The 14,789-nt window shown below is 40.6% G+C and overlaps 1 protein-coding gene across 7 annotated transcripts in view; it reads left to right on the top strand.

Annotated features, from left to right (window-relative positions):
- Positions 1-14,789, top strand: part of TLN2 (talin 2) — a 492,565-nt gene that overhangs the window by 213,703 nt on the left and 264,073 nt on the right. For 6 of the 7 annotated variants that reach the window (XM_043471778.1, XM_043471781.1, XM_043471773.1 and 3 more), the window contains exon 3: positions 6,716-6,780. The exons of the other annotated variant lie outside the window; for it this stretch is intronic. The gene's annotated coding sequence lies outside the window, so the exon portion shown is untranslated. The remainder of the gene's footprint in view (positions 1-6,715; positions 6,781-14,789) is intronic. 7 annotated transcript variants of the gene reach the window in all.

Genomic DNA, 14,789 nt, shown 5'->3' with positions numbered 1-14,789 from the left:
TACAAAGGATGGGAGATATTAGTAGGAATGAAACAGGCAAAACAAACTACTTTTGAGAAAAAAGAAATAGGAAATTGTTTTAGAGTAAGCATTTCAAAATCAATTTAAAACTGTAGACCATGTATTTTGGCCAGTTCATAAAATGAGTTGATACACTTATATAAGTTTATTTATTCTCTACTTTATTCATATAGCAGATAAGGAAATGGCTACCCACTAGTATTCTTGCTTGGAGAATTTCATGGACAGTAGAGCCTGGCAGGCTACAGTCCATGGGATCGCAGAGAGTCTGACACTACTGAGTGACTAACACTTATTCATAATAGTCAAATATTTGTGGAACATCCTTGTACCTGCTGTTCTAGGGCTGGAGGGATAGCTCTACACCAAGAGGAGTCCCTGTTCTTGTGAAAGCTTACATTCTACCTCATGTTATTATTTTAGTTTTACTTATATATAAACGAGAGATGGAGAACAGTGTATTATAGCATAACAGGGAATTCAGGGCATTTCTCAAGTTGTCCAGCTGTGAAAAGCATCTAAAGACTGAAGGAGGTAAAGCAGTGTAGTTAGAGCACTTCCCTAACCCTCCTAGTAAACAGAAGCTTCACAGTACTTTGCATTAATATTGTTTGCACTGTGACCTGATCTTTAGGGGCGTGGTGCCTGGCCTTGTCATTGCGTGTGTAGTGGGGCAGAATGAGCCTTCAATAGTCATTTGCGTAAAAGAACTAATTATAACATTATTTTCCAAACTGTTGACCTGGGCACGTGTACCACGACGTAGACCATGAAAGGTAAAGGAATCTGTGTACAGATAAGGTTGAGGCCTCTTATTTATATCCACATTAGCACATTGAACTGTCCAAAATGTTCTGCATTAAAGGAACTCCTTGATTTAAGCCAGCATTTCACACATGTATATTGAGAATCTTTTTTCACTCGTAACACCTCTTACTTCCTGGTTTGCTGGAAGAGGCATCCAGAGGGATTTTTGGAGCCTTTCTTTCTGCTTGCAGAGATCAAGGTCACGTATCATTCCTCACTTCTGAGGGCCATGAGCATTGGTACTTGGAGCTTGGCTTCACTGAGTCTCCTTTGACCCCAGGACCCAGTCTCTAGCTGGAAAGTCAGCCAAGGAAAGCCATGAAAAGAGAATTGTCATTTCCCTTGGAGTCAGATACCTTCTGACACAGTAGAACTGGACTCTAATTATTGAACTGTGCTTTCAAAGAAAATGTTCTCAAGGTTTCAGAGGAGAAAAAAATGATCCTTGGCAGAGGGTAGAATTGGAGGAAGTTGGGAAGTTGGAAGGATTTTGTTTTCACAATTTGTCCTCTTTTCTCTCTTTGGCTCTTCCTGTCTTTATTTTATGGCTACTGAAACATCACACTTGGTCTTTCTCTTCTTGGATTTTGTTTTTGAGCAATTAGTAATAAATGTGTCAAATGTTAGTGGTAACTTCAAGCTAAGAGTAGTATATTCTGCTCATGTTTGGCTAAAATCTAGTGGCTCTCCTGCCCCTTTGCTTGGTCTTGCTTTATAAAAGCCCCTTTGTAACTTTGGGCACCAAAAACACTTGGGATGTTGCCCATACAGGCCTATCTTCTTATTTTTATGTTCGTGTAGATGGTACCAGGGTAAAATTTGAGTGTCATGTTGCCCTGTTTTCCGTCTTTGATTGGAATATTAGGACAGATGTGTTCTTGGCTCCTTTGGGTCTGACCACATAGTGTGATTTCAGCCATATACATTGTGCAGGCTCTTCATGGCTTAAAACCCCCTTCAACTTGGCCCTGCATTCCTGTGGGGATTTTGCCAAGTGAGATGTGGAAACAAAGAGTCCATAAGACTCCTATGGTGAAAAAGTGCCTTGTGTTGTCCCAGATTACTTAATATGCATTTTGCTTCTTTACTGCTGTTCAGATGAATCATTTAAAGATGTACCTTTTACTGGACGCTTACTGGGCTCCATGCACTGTTAGAAACTTTACCCATCCATTTTATTTCTGCATCTGAAGTATCTAAGTATTCCTCTCTCTTCTCTAGTAATGAGTGATGTGGGACTTGGGGAGTTATATCTAAGTTTCCACAAGGAAGGAGGAGGTGGTCCACGATGCGCAAAAAACAAAACAAAACAGTTAGGTCCTTCTGTTGGTGACAAGCATTTTAGCCAGCAGCTTTTCTGCCTTTTGATCACGTCTATAAACACTTCTCAAAATACTCCAGAAAAGGTGGAACGTGGGAGCTGCCAAGAAGTTTATCATATGATCCAGAGAAGTCTTCTTAAAGGCAGCATTCCTTCAAATAACAGGCTCCTGATACCTTTAGAATAAATTTCTATTTAATTGGAAGGGTCTTATTCATGTTTAAAATAGACATTTTGAATAGGTAAGTGTCCTATGTAGAGACATATGCTGTCCTAGGGTTCTCTAGGGACCTTGCTCTGATCAGGCAATGAGTTTCTGCCTGTGGGCAGTGGCCATCGCAGCTCCCACTGAGCTGGAGGTCAAGCAAGGTCATGTTTGATTCTTGAACTTACCTCATTGTTTTAGATGTATTATTGCCTTTAATCCTCACAACAGCCCTTTTCCTGGGCATTATTACAGGGGAAGAAACTGAGGTACACCAAGGCCAAATGACTAATTGTTGTCATTCAGCCGCTCAGTCGTGTCCGACACGACTCGTGGAACTGCATCATGCCAGGCTTCCCTGTCCTCCGTTCCCTCCCAGAGTTTGCTCATGTTCACACATGCATGTTCATTTAGTCAACGATGCCATCCAACCATCCGTCCTCTGTTGGTCTCTTCTCCTTCTACCTTCAGTCTTTCCCAGCATCAGGGTCTTTTCCAGTGAGTTGGCTCTTCGCATCAGGTGGCGAAAGTATTGAGCTTCAGCTTCAGTATTAGTCCTTCCAATGAATATTCATGGTTGATTTCCTTTAGGATTGACTGGTTTAATCTCCTTCCTGTCCAAGGGACTCTCAAGAATCTTCTCTAGAACCACAGTTCGAAAGCATCAGTTCTTCAGTGCTCAGCCTTCTTTCTCTATGGTCCAACTCTCACGTCCATATATGACTACTGGAAAAAACCATAGCTTTGACTATACGGACGTTTGTTGGCAAAGTGATGTCTCTGCTTTTTAATAGGTCTACTAAATGGCAGAATCAGGATCAGTCACTGTAAATCCCTGTGCTATTGCTCTTCCCCTAAATGCCATGTTCTGTCTCAAATCCTGATGCATCTCAGCCTCAAATATGGACTTACCTGGCTCCCCCATCTATGTACTTAGAAAGATGCCCCTGCCCAGGGGCAGGGGGCGGTCAAAACAGAGGCCAGCAGTGGGCACTGGGTGGCCTGCGGGTTTGTCTGAGTGATGCCCTGGAGGCACAGATGTTTAGTTAAACCTTTGATGGCTTGTCTTTGAAATTGGATAGTCCTTTTTCTACTTTCTAGACAAATTTTTTTTGGGGAGAGGACCCTTTGGGAGGTTGAGGGGGATTAATTAGATTTGTATTTGACATCCAATACACCTCTGAAGGGATTTGTATGTTTGTTGCTTTTTAGCCAGGTTCGTAATTACAGTCTTAGGAGTATTCTTGTATTATATGGAACTTCTGAACCTTTAAAGATAGGGCAATGAGAAGAGTAAATTTGTCTGCTGGAAAGAAATTGAACATAATGGGCCCATTATGGGAATACATTTCTGTACTTTATAGTCTAAATAGAAAGAAAAAAAAAGCTTTTCATATGTAAATATAACCCAATAAAAATAAATCTGCAAAGTGGCTAAAACATGATAATGGAGACTATTTTAACAGTAGAAATAGCCCATCTGGACAAATATGTCCCCTTTGTTTTTATTCTTTTTCAAATAGTCTTTTCATGGGTTCTCATGTTAGTCAGGAAAGAGCTCCTCTATCTCTTGAAGTATTGAATAGTATTTTTGCCTTTGTTATACTAACTTTGAGCTGCCTGCTTCAGTTCCTTTGGCTGTAGGTCATAAACAATACACGGCATTGTATACAACAAATCTTCATTCATGTGATTACAAGATTTACTGTTCTGTTTTCAAATGGAATGGATGATTGAGAAGGTGGAAAATCAAAAGCAGCACTGTGTTACACGGGGTTCCTTTGGTCACAGATAACCAACTCAAGCTAGCTTAAGTAAAAAAAAAAAAAAGAGAGATTTATAATAAGGATAGAAGTGTGTCTTAGGAGCTTAAGGCAAGGATGAAGTGGCCCTCAGGAATGAACAGGAACCAGAGAGAAGGAAGGGCCCTCTCTCATCGGTGTTCACAGCGAGCACATGTGTCACACAAGCGTTACGAGGAAGGTGATGGAGGGAAAGTAGCAATCTATACAGTATATTACTTTACACTCAAGCGTGACATTAAAAAACAGCTCCACCATGTTCTTTGGGAAAAAAAATTCTTGCTCATTATATGAAATTCAAAGTTATAAGAAAAGCAGGAATGCTTTAAAATTCAGATAGTAGGGCAATCATTACTGTTTTAATAAACATCCTTTTACCATGTATAAGGACATCTAGAAGCACTGACATGCACATGCAGAAATGTAATCATACTTTGCATGGTCATTTACCTGTTTTATTTTATTTTTAAATTTTTATTTATTTATTTGTGGCTGCACTGAGTCTTGTTGCTGTGCACGGGCTTTCTCCATTTGCGGTGGCTTTTCTTGTTGTGGAGCATGGGCTCTAGGCACACAGGCTTCAGTAGTTATGGCACATGGGCTCAGTTGTTCCGCAACATGTGGGATCTTCCCCAGACCAGGGATCGAACACATGTTCCCTGCATTGGCAGGCGGATTCTTATCACATGTGCCACCATGGAAGTCTTGCCTGTTTTATTCACTCAGAAGTATATCATGGCTCTTTTTGTATCAATAAATATCATCAATAAATACATGTTTACTTGACATCTCCTATTTGTAAACCTTTAGGATACTTACTCTCTCTGCCTTCAGTGATTATAAACATGTTATGTGTATCCAGCTTTCTGCTTTCACAATAATCTATTTTGAGTAGATTCTTAGAGAAAGATTGTTAGATCAAAGGGTGTGCCATTTTACATGCTGACATAATTGCCAAAGTGGCTACATCATGAGCTGTGGCCATAACAACAGCTCCTGTCAGTCTTGGACATCATCACCAACCTGACAGATAAAAAGAGCTCGGTTTTCTGAAGTTGTATTTTCCCATTGTTCGTATAATTGAGTGTCTCTTCATGCATTTGTTACCATTCACTGTTCTATTTCTTCTCATGGGAAGTTTATTAATTTGCTTCATCCATTTTGAGCTGGGGTATTAATTTCTTTACTGACTTTTTAAGAAGTTTTTTTTTTTAATACGGACCATTTTTAAAGACTTTATTGAATTTGTTACAATACTGCTGCTGTTTTTATGTTTTTTTTTTTTTTTTTTTTTTATGTTTTGGTTTTTTAGCCTTGTGGCATGGGGGATCTTAGCTCCCTGACTAGGGATTGAACCCACACTCCATGTATTGGAAGGCGAAATCCTAACCACTGGACTACCAGGGAAGTCCCTCATTACTGGCTTTTAAGACGTTTTCCTGTAAGGATAGCGACCTTTCATATAGCTCTTGTATGAATATTTTACTTAGTTTCTTATTTTACCCAAAGTATCTAAGTTTGTTTGTTTGTTGTCTTTCTTTTTTACTTGTTTTTGCCTTTCCTGTATTTGAGATTTTTTAAAAAAATATGTTGCCAGCCAAATGTCTCAGTCGTTGTGTTTTACATTTTGATGTCATGTTTACAAAGGGCCTTTCTATCTTAATATTATAAAACTATTCATCTGTATATTTTTCTAGTACTCATTTGATTCTATTTTGAATTTATTCTCTTTAAATAGAGAGAGACGTGCTAGATTTTTCTCTCCTCCCATACAGCCAGCCAACATCTTTTATTAACTAGTCTCACATACCTACCCAGACTAGATTACATGCACTTGGTCTATTTCATATGAAACTTGGTTCTGCGGCTGCATGTTTATTGTTTGATTGTTTCATATATATGTTCTCACTCTGGCCATTGTTCAACTATTAACAGCATTAACTTTAATGTTTAATGCTGGCCCATTTTATTGGCCATAATCTATGATCGATTATGGTTCTTCTGTCTTTCAAATTGGGTTTGCATGGATAAGGTGCTAAATGCTCAGTTATCAGTGCCTCAGAGAACTGGGAGTGAGATGGGAACAGTGGAAGCAAAGCGGGACTGCTTCACAGACAGGTTTCAGGAGCTACAGAGGAAAAAAGTGAATAAGACAAGAGCTCATGGATGCTGATTTTAAAAACAACCAGTGCAGTGCCTGTGATTTTTGTTTTAAATATAGGTGGTGGCAGGAAGGATAATGTATATATTTGATCTTTGTTTAAATCTAGAGCCATTAAACATTCCCATCACAGGGAAGAAAATAATGAGTTTTGCTTCTTTGCCAACTGGAACGTAATGTTGGTCTCTGAAATAAGTGCCTTGGGACCTCGATTCCCTGTTGGTCAAGAAAATTCCCAGCCCATGTGTTGCAGCGGAAATTCATTGTTTCCTGAGTTATTTCCTTTCGCACTTAGTGTGGGGGAAATGACCAAATGTATAGATTGAGATTTTTTTTTTTTTTTGAAAACTGATGTCTATAACATTAGTTGATTCTGATGGTTTTCATAACTGTTTTAGGTATTGCTGCTGAAGGATTCTCAGATGCTTCAGGGAAATTGACTTCACATAAACTGAGAATTTAGGTGAGTCTGTTAAAAAAAAATATTTTATTTTCAACAGGTCACCTTCCTGCACTGATAAAATTTTACAGAGCATTAAAACATTGTTGCTTCATATTGTCTTGTTTGATTTTTCTTTTTACCACGGTTCTGTGAGATAGGAGTGTAGCTGCCTGGTCTTATTACCTCCACTCTATGTGATTTTTTTCCATCTGCTAGTTTGATGGGGGCATGGTAGGGCTTGGGAAAAGGGGTTAGTAGCTGGTTTTTTACCTTATTGTGTGGATTCTTACTCACTCAAAATTTGCCTTATAATTTTGGAGATAGGGAGGGAAATACTGGATGAGAAGTTAATGTAGAACTTTCAGCAGTGTTTTTTTTTTTTTTCTTAATTGGAGGATGCTTTACAATATTGTGTTGGTTTCTGCCATACATCAGCATGAATCAGCCAGAGGCATACATGTGTCCCCTCCCAAACTCCCCTTCCATCTCCCTCCCCACTCCACCCCTCTAGGTTGTCACAGAGCACTGGGTTGAATTTCCGGTGTCACATGGCAAATTTCCCCCTGCTATCTATTTTATATACGGGAATGTATATGTTTCCATGCTATTCTCTCAATTAGCCCCACACTGTCCTTCCCTTACCGTGTCCACAGTTCTGTTCTCTAGGTCTGTGTCTCCATGGATACAGAGATTGTGGTACATTATACAATGGAATATTACTCAGCTATAAAAAAGAATGTATTTGTGTCCTAACAAGGTGGATGAACCTAGGGCCTATTATACAGAGTGAAGTAAGTCAGAAAGAAAAAGTCAAATATTGTATATTAACTCATGGATATGGTATCTAAAAAGATACCCTTTTTCCAGTAATGATGGACCTATTTTCAGTAATCTTTGTGCTGAAACAGTTTAGTGGTTCCTGGAGCCCTCCAGTGATGGGACACAATTGCTATAGTGTGAGATGAAGTAAACGTTGGTTACGGATTATTGGTTTTCCTCCTTTGGTTGTACTTGTTGTGCCTACCTGCTCCCAAGTAGTGTGTATGAAATGCCCTGGGCAGGGACAAAAGGCGGTCTTCTGCAGGTCTTGGCTGTGACTCAGTTAAAGTCTGACAGGTTAAAAAGGATTGGTTTCTGCTCCAAAACCATATCATGGCATAACAGATATATTAGTACTTGACCAGCTGTGCAACTCTAGACGGGTTAATCTCTGCTAGGCTCCAAATCCTTATCTGTAAAATGTAGAGGCTGGCCCAGCCTCATAATTCCCACACTTTAAGATTTTGTGGAAGAGGAAAACAAAAAGTGAAGACCTATTTTTACTAGATTTTTCAGGCTGTACTTAAAGGAAGTTGGTAATTGTTTAAGCTGGATAGTACATGAGTGTTCTCTATTTATATGCTAATCTCTTTATTTTGTATTTATAATTTTTCATAAAGATTTTTCAAAAATAACTAGCATCTGCTAATATCATTTCATGAAAGAAGAAATATTTTAATACTGAAAAAGTAGGTGTGTCATGAATTTGACTTTTGATTGTGTTTAGCATTGTGACAAAGCTCTTTATTTCCTTCCTCTTGTCTCTCTGGTGACCACCGACCATTAAACATCAACTAGCGCAGGCCTGGGGACTGATTTCTGGGAAATATTAGGGTGCATGACTGATAAGAGCTCTTCTACCTCTAAAACTGTGTCATTCCTTTAAAGTGGGAAAGAAATATACTCTAGTTATATACATTGGCTATTTTCAGAAAGTACTGTGACAGTTGGCATGGTTGACTTCTCCGACAAGAAGTCAGAGGTGAAAAGACAAGGGATTGTTCTGCCGGGGAACTTAAGTGAAAATGGCTCGTCCATGTGAGCATTAAATTTAGCTGTGAGCCACCTTGCAGTCAGTGGAAAAATGAAGACGTGACAGTGTGTTGAGTTGTCTGATAAAAGTGTACAGAATTCTCGCTTCATACCACTGTGGACAGCCTCTGGACACGTGATGTTTGATGGATAAGTGTCTGCCTGCAGTGTAGGGATACGAGAGCTAGGGGTGAGAAGGACTGAATATCTAACTGGACACAATTGCAAATGCCAAGTGTGAGAAATGCAAGGCTGCGAAGGGGTCAAGGACGTGGTCAAGAGTTAGGAGCTGAGGGCAGTGGGACCAGACGTATACAGGACAGGAAGGAGTAAAGGAGCCATCCTGCCCTGTGATCTTTTGGGTGTCTTGACATGGATGTTGTCTTTTGAGGATGTGCAGACAGCACTAGGCGGGTCAGTCTCAGTGAAGGGCCTGGGTATAGTGGACAGGAAACACATCAGATATACCATTGTTGTTCGGTCGCTCAGTCGTGTCCAACTCTCTGCGACCCCATGGACTGTAGCATGCCAGGCTTCCCTGTCCTTCACCATCTCCTGGAGCTTGCTCAAAGTCATGTCCATTGAGTCGGTGATGCCTTCCAACCATCTCATCCTCTGTCACCCCCTTCCCCTTCTGTCTTCAGTCTTTCCCAGCATCAGATACATGGCTTTCCCATCCATTTCAGATCCAAAAACAGTGTACCAGGTGTGTTCTTATGCCTCGGGTGTGTAGAGAATGGAAGAGTATGGTTCTTGCTTACTTCTCCTTGGAGATGTGGGGATGTGTTGGAGGGGTGGGATGGGTGGAGGGCATAGGCAATAATGGACTGAATTATGAGGACAGTGAAATAGTGTGAGGGAGGAGCTAATAGTTAAGATGATTAATTATTAGTTAATAGTTAATTAGCTAATAGTTAATAATTAGCTAATAGTTAACATGGTTAAAGATGCTGCATGCCTAGCCCTGATTGCTTCAGGAATGCTGTGTTAACTATGGTCTTTGTTGATTGCAACATGGTGATGCAGTCCTTTTAAACTCTCCCCCCCACCCCACCCCAGTGATGTTTGGCTTTCTTGTGTTTTAACATTCCTAGTTCCTAGTTTCTGGGAAACTTAAATGAAATCTGACAGACTTATCTGGTTGTTTCCCCTTCTGTCAGCCTAACACTTGGTTTACTGCCTGATTTGTATGCTTCAGTTGGGTTGCTTCCACCCCAGGGATATTTATTTTACTTCCCACCCTACCCCCCCCTTTTTTAAAGGAAAAGCTGTATCAAACAATGATGACAATAACAGGAACACTTACCTTAAATGTATAGGAATAAGAGAGATGATCTGAAATGTTGACGTTTCTGGAAGTGTCTGAAGTTATGAATAAATGCTGGAGGCACTTTTATTTTGACATAAATGAGAGGAAGTAGAATTGTAGGGATCTGGGCCAGTCCTACTCTGAATAAAATTTAAAAAATGAGCAATGTTATCAATCAGTCATGTTGTGAGCCTCTCAGAAGGCAAGGCCATGCTGGGTGAGATGTTGTAGCGATGAGCTATTAAATGTGAGACAGCCATGCTTCACAAGAATAAACATGATGCTTTAAAGCATTGCAAGCAAGTGAGAGAGATGAGAGAGATTGATGGAGAGTAGATGGAGGGGAGCATATGATAAATGATTTGTTTAGTGTTTAACTTAATGACTCATGGTATATTCCAGATTTGAGAATAGATGCAATAATCTGAACGTATCTCCATGTTCCCTGCAGGCTAGTAAGGAAAAATATTTTAAAACTGATTTTAAATGAAAAACATTGTTTTTGGCTCTTGGGGAATTTTTAGTTCCCAGTGCTGTTTAGGAGAGGATTGAATCTGTAAAATTCAAGGCAGGATCTACATAGCTATTTGTTACTCTGTATCAGTCACTTAAATGGCTATGTCAGAAAAGATAAGTTGTTCCTGTGCTTGCTTTTCTTCATTAAAAATGTAATCTGTTATGCACTTCTGTCTTCCTGCCATCTCCATTAGTTGGTTTTCCGAGGTGACTCTGTTTATCGACTGTAGGCATTGCCCCTTGCCACCCGCTGTGGGCTCCTGGAGTGGCTGGGAGTCCTAATTAGCATTATCTCCTTGATCAGGATTTCCAGACTTGTGCTGGGGTCCTTCCTCTGCTGTCTGTATTTGCTAAATGTTGCAGAACAACAACAGTAACCATTTCCAGATCGTTTTTCATAATTAAATTTAATCCATGGATGTTGTAGAATATGCTGTCTCTTAAGCTTTTTGGCTAATTATGCTCGTCAGTTAATTTCTTTCAAAATTCAAAAGCCTTCCTGGAGAACTTGAGATATGAGCCTTTGCTGTCTAAGAATTGATTCTATTTCATGGACTCCAAGTCTCTGAATACTTGTGCCTATTGAACATGTATCTTGAAAATGACTCTCTTGGTTTTTTTTTAGCTGTGAAGCCCCATATTCTGACAATCTAAAATGACCATCAAAGCCTTTCTATTCTGTTTACAACAAATCAGAATTGGACAGCTTTCCAGAACTGCAAAATGCCTACTGCACTTGTAGATTTTAAACATGACTTCGCTAAGATTAAAATAAAGTAAACACAGCGTAAAGCCAGCTGCAGTCTTCTCAACACACCACCGTCAGGCCTGGTAGAAGTTGAGAAGAATCCTCCTGCTGTGGTCTAAACAATGGTCTTATAGAGGATCTTTCATTAAAAAAAGAAAAAAACATTAAGTCAAAGTAATACATGCAAATGGCTAAAACAGAAAATGCTACAGTAAAGCTTCTCATGGAAAAGAACAAGTATCTCTCCTTTCTTCCTTCACTTACCAGCTTTACTTCTTAGAAGTAATCACTCTCCACAGTCCCCGCCACCCCCACCCCCATGGGTCATTTTTCCTGCTTGTTCGGTGATTTCCACATATATAAATATTATGTTTGCAGCACCATTTCTCCCTTCATCAGTTTTAAAAAGCAGTTTTTTGGTATCTTGTGATGGCTGTTTAGCTCTTTATGACCTTCCCACCTCCCTTCCTTCTATGGCTGATTCATGCTTTGAACCCTCCCTCTATGCCCTTGGATGACATGTGCAGCCTCTTCCAGTCTTAGAGGCACTATTTCTGTGTCCTAGAGTCACTAGTTCTTGTCTACCACCCTCCCCCACTCAACCTGTCCATTTTGGGCAGCTATACTTTGAATTTTATATTCTCAGGTATAATAGAATAATTATATTCTATTCTTTCATCCCTGGAAAGGTTTCCATGAGTTACCTATAACTCGATTCCTAATGTTAAAACCAAGAAACAGCCTTTTACTCTATCATAATTAGGTAGCTGCTGTCCCCATGGCAGTTCGATTATGTGGTGGTCATATCTCTTTCTCTCTGAGCCTGATGTCCTCACACCTAGGCCCTGCAATGGAGCGCATGTGAGTGGATCCTCCCTTGCACACAGCCCCAACGGTCTTGAATACAGCCTTGAGTCTTTTCCTAGTCTCTGCCTTCTCATCCCTGCTGGGAACCCACTTTATTTTTGGAGGTCTCAGTGGCACAGGCTTAAGCAAGAACTGATTTCTGGGTGTGCTACCTGCCTGTGAGCTAGTGCTGCTGGCCAGGAGAAGTTTTTGATGTTGTTGTTGTTTCTACTGCTGGAAAAGTAGTTTCAGGCTCTGGTGTCTATAAAGGGGCAGTAGCCTGGTCTTTGATATTGTTGTTGTTTAAACACTAAGTCATGTCCGACTCTTTTGCGATCCCACGGACTGTAGCTCACCAGGCTTCTCTGTCCGTGAGATTTTCCAGGCAAGAATACTGGAGTGCGTTGCCATTTCCTCTCCAGGGGATCTTCCTGAACCAGGGATTGAAGCCACATCTTCTGTCTAGGCAGGCAGATTCTTCACCACTGAGTCACCAGTGAAGCCCGATTGATCTTTGACCTTAACCACCATCTAATGAGGACCTGATGTGTTAGGCACCTCAGTACTATAGGCCCGGTGTCTATGGAAATCTTCACACCAGCCCCATGAAACAGATGTTACCCTTGACATTTTGTATACTGTGAAGTTGAGAATCTCAATGAGAGATATCTAAGATCTCCACTGGGAAGTGCTTCTTAGATTCTGGCACAGGCTGGGGGCATGGTGGCAGCTGTAGTTTGATAGATTAGAAAAGACTTCTGTCTTTTGCATGCTTTCTTCAACAAACCTCTATCTTCCCCCCCTCAAAATTCCTGCTGCTCTAGGAGAATCAGCTCTGTTTTAGTTCCCATCTTCAACCTTGTGGCTGCACTGTGTGATCAGGGACTCCTTATACAGAATGACTGGAAATTGGAAAGTACTTACCTACTTAATGTCCCTTTTGTGAATTCAAAGGGATAAAGAGGGCTTTATACTCTTTGTCATGCTCGTGAACTGGAAAGGTGCTTTATCAATGGTGGTTATTGATCTAAGGGTTTTCTTAGACCTTCAAGTATCTGTGTGTGAGTTAGGTGCATTTGATTATCTTTTTTGAAAGTATTTATTCATTATTTATTTGGCTGTGCTGTGTCTTAGTGGCAGCATATGGTATCTTTAGTTGCATATGGGATCTAGTTTCCCTGACTAGAGATTGAACTTGCGCCCCCTGCATTGAGAGCATGGAGCCTTAGCCACTGGACCACCAGGGGAGTTCTCTGATTATCTTAATATGAGGTGTGTTTTGGTAGTTATTTTAGAAAGATTGGAGAGACAATCAAGTTGTACTTTGAACACACTTTACTTTCTCTCATGAATGCACTGGTCGGAGTAAATCGTCTGGCTTAACTCTATTTACTGAGTTACTGTTATGACAGTGACCAGATGGATGGCTGTTGGGTCCACACAGTGTTGGCCTTCTCCCTCTCTGGGATGCTTGCCTTACTTACTAAATAGACCCCAGGTGGAGCTTTAATAGTGGAACCAGCAGTCTCTCCACTGTCTACCATGGAGCCGGTCATCTGCTTTGTGTCATAGCCCATTGAGGTGTCAGTGGCTGTGGATGGAGTTCCTCTTTGTCTCCTCTGCTAGGTCAAGGTGGTGGTATTAACATGGGCTCCTCAGTGCAAATAGTGCTTATTCTCCAAACATCTTGACCTATTTTGTGTATGTTCCCGAAATAAGCATGAAAGAGATGTCTTTAGAACAATGCCTGGGCATGGCAACTGTCTTCAGTGTTCTTGCCTGGAAAATCCCATGGACAGAGGAACCTGGTGGGCTACAGTCCTTAGGGTCGCAAAGAGTTGGACATGACTGAACGACTTAGCATGCATGCATGCTTGTTTATTTCTAGAGGAATTATCTGAGTTTAGTGAAATTGAGACTGAATGAATAGAGAGGGGTCAATATTTCCCTTGTTGAAGTGGTGATCAGAGGTGAATTCTCACATTTCAATTAGATAACGATTAGTCCAAGATGACCTTACCATCATCTTGCAAAGATAAATTCTGACTTGGCAATTTGTTATTTATCTATCAATTGATGGGTTGTCAGGGTAGGAAAGTGTGCTAAATGAACAGAGTTGTAATACATATGAGACAATTTTGGTTCCATTGTATGAAGATCATTGATCTTCATTTTATATTCAAGTGATATTTGGGCAAAAGTGATTTGGGGGAGAAGTCTCCTAGGATAATTTAAATCTTGGTTAAGGTTTTATCCCATGCCTAGAAACATAGCTTCTAGAAGACTGGGATAGAACCCAACCCTTGAGCAAGAGAGGGAAATAAGTGACATTTAAGAAGTCTTATTAGTCTTTTATTACCTGATCCTAAACATTCCCCAAGCACGTTTTATAGTCTTCTGTTTATTTACCTCTAAGGAGTGAAGAATGACTCGATCTCCGCTGCAGGAGAGCTTTTGGCTTAGGCATCTGGGTCACACAGGATTCTTGGTTCCTTTTTCTGTCCCACTGGAGAGTGTAACACAGGCCTGTTGGATAAGCTGTGTGGAGCAAGGCCCTCGTCCTCTCTGGTGGCCGCTGTTCACAGAAACTCGGATTCAGAGGAGGCACAGTCAATGCTCTGAGTTAGGAAGGACAGAAATAAGAGTTGGCCCTGGAGCACGCAATGACAGTGTCGTGTTTGGTCTGCAAGTTTCCAGGAAGAAAGAAGTTCCAGGAAGAGTGCAGAGGCATCAGTGACAAATGTGCAGGAAAGAGTCAGT

Source organism: Cervus canadensis, chromosome 6 (assembly GCF_019320065.1).
Source record: "Cervus canadensis isolate Bull #8, Minnesota chromosome 6, ASM1932006v1, whole genome shotgun sequence".
Classification (NCBI taxonomy): domain Eukaryota; kingdom Metazoa; phylum Chordata; class Mammalia; order Artiodactyla; family Cervidae; genus Cervus; species Cervus canadensis.
Note: the sequence above shows the minus strand (reverse complement) of the source record. Positions and strands in the feature narration are given on the sequence as shown.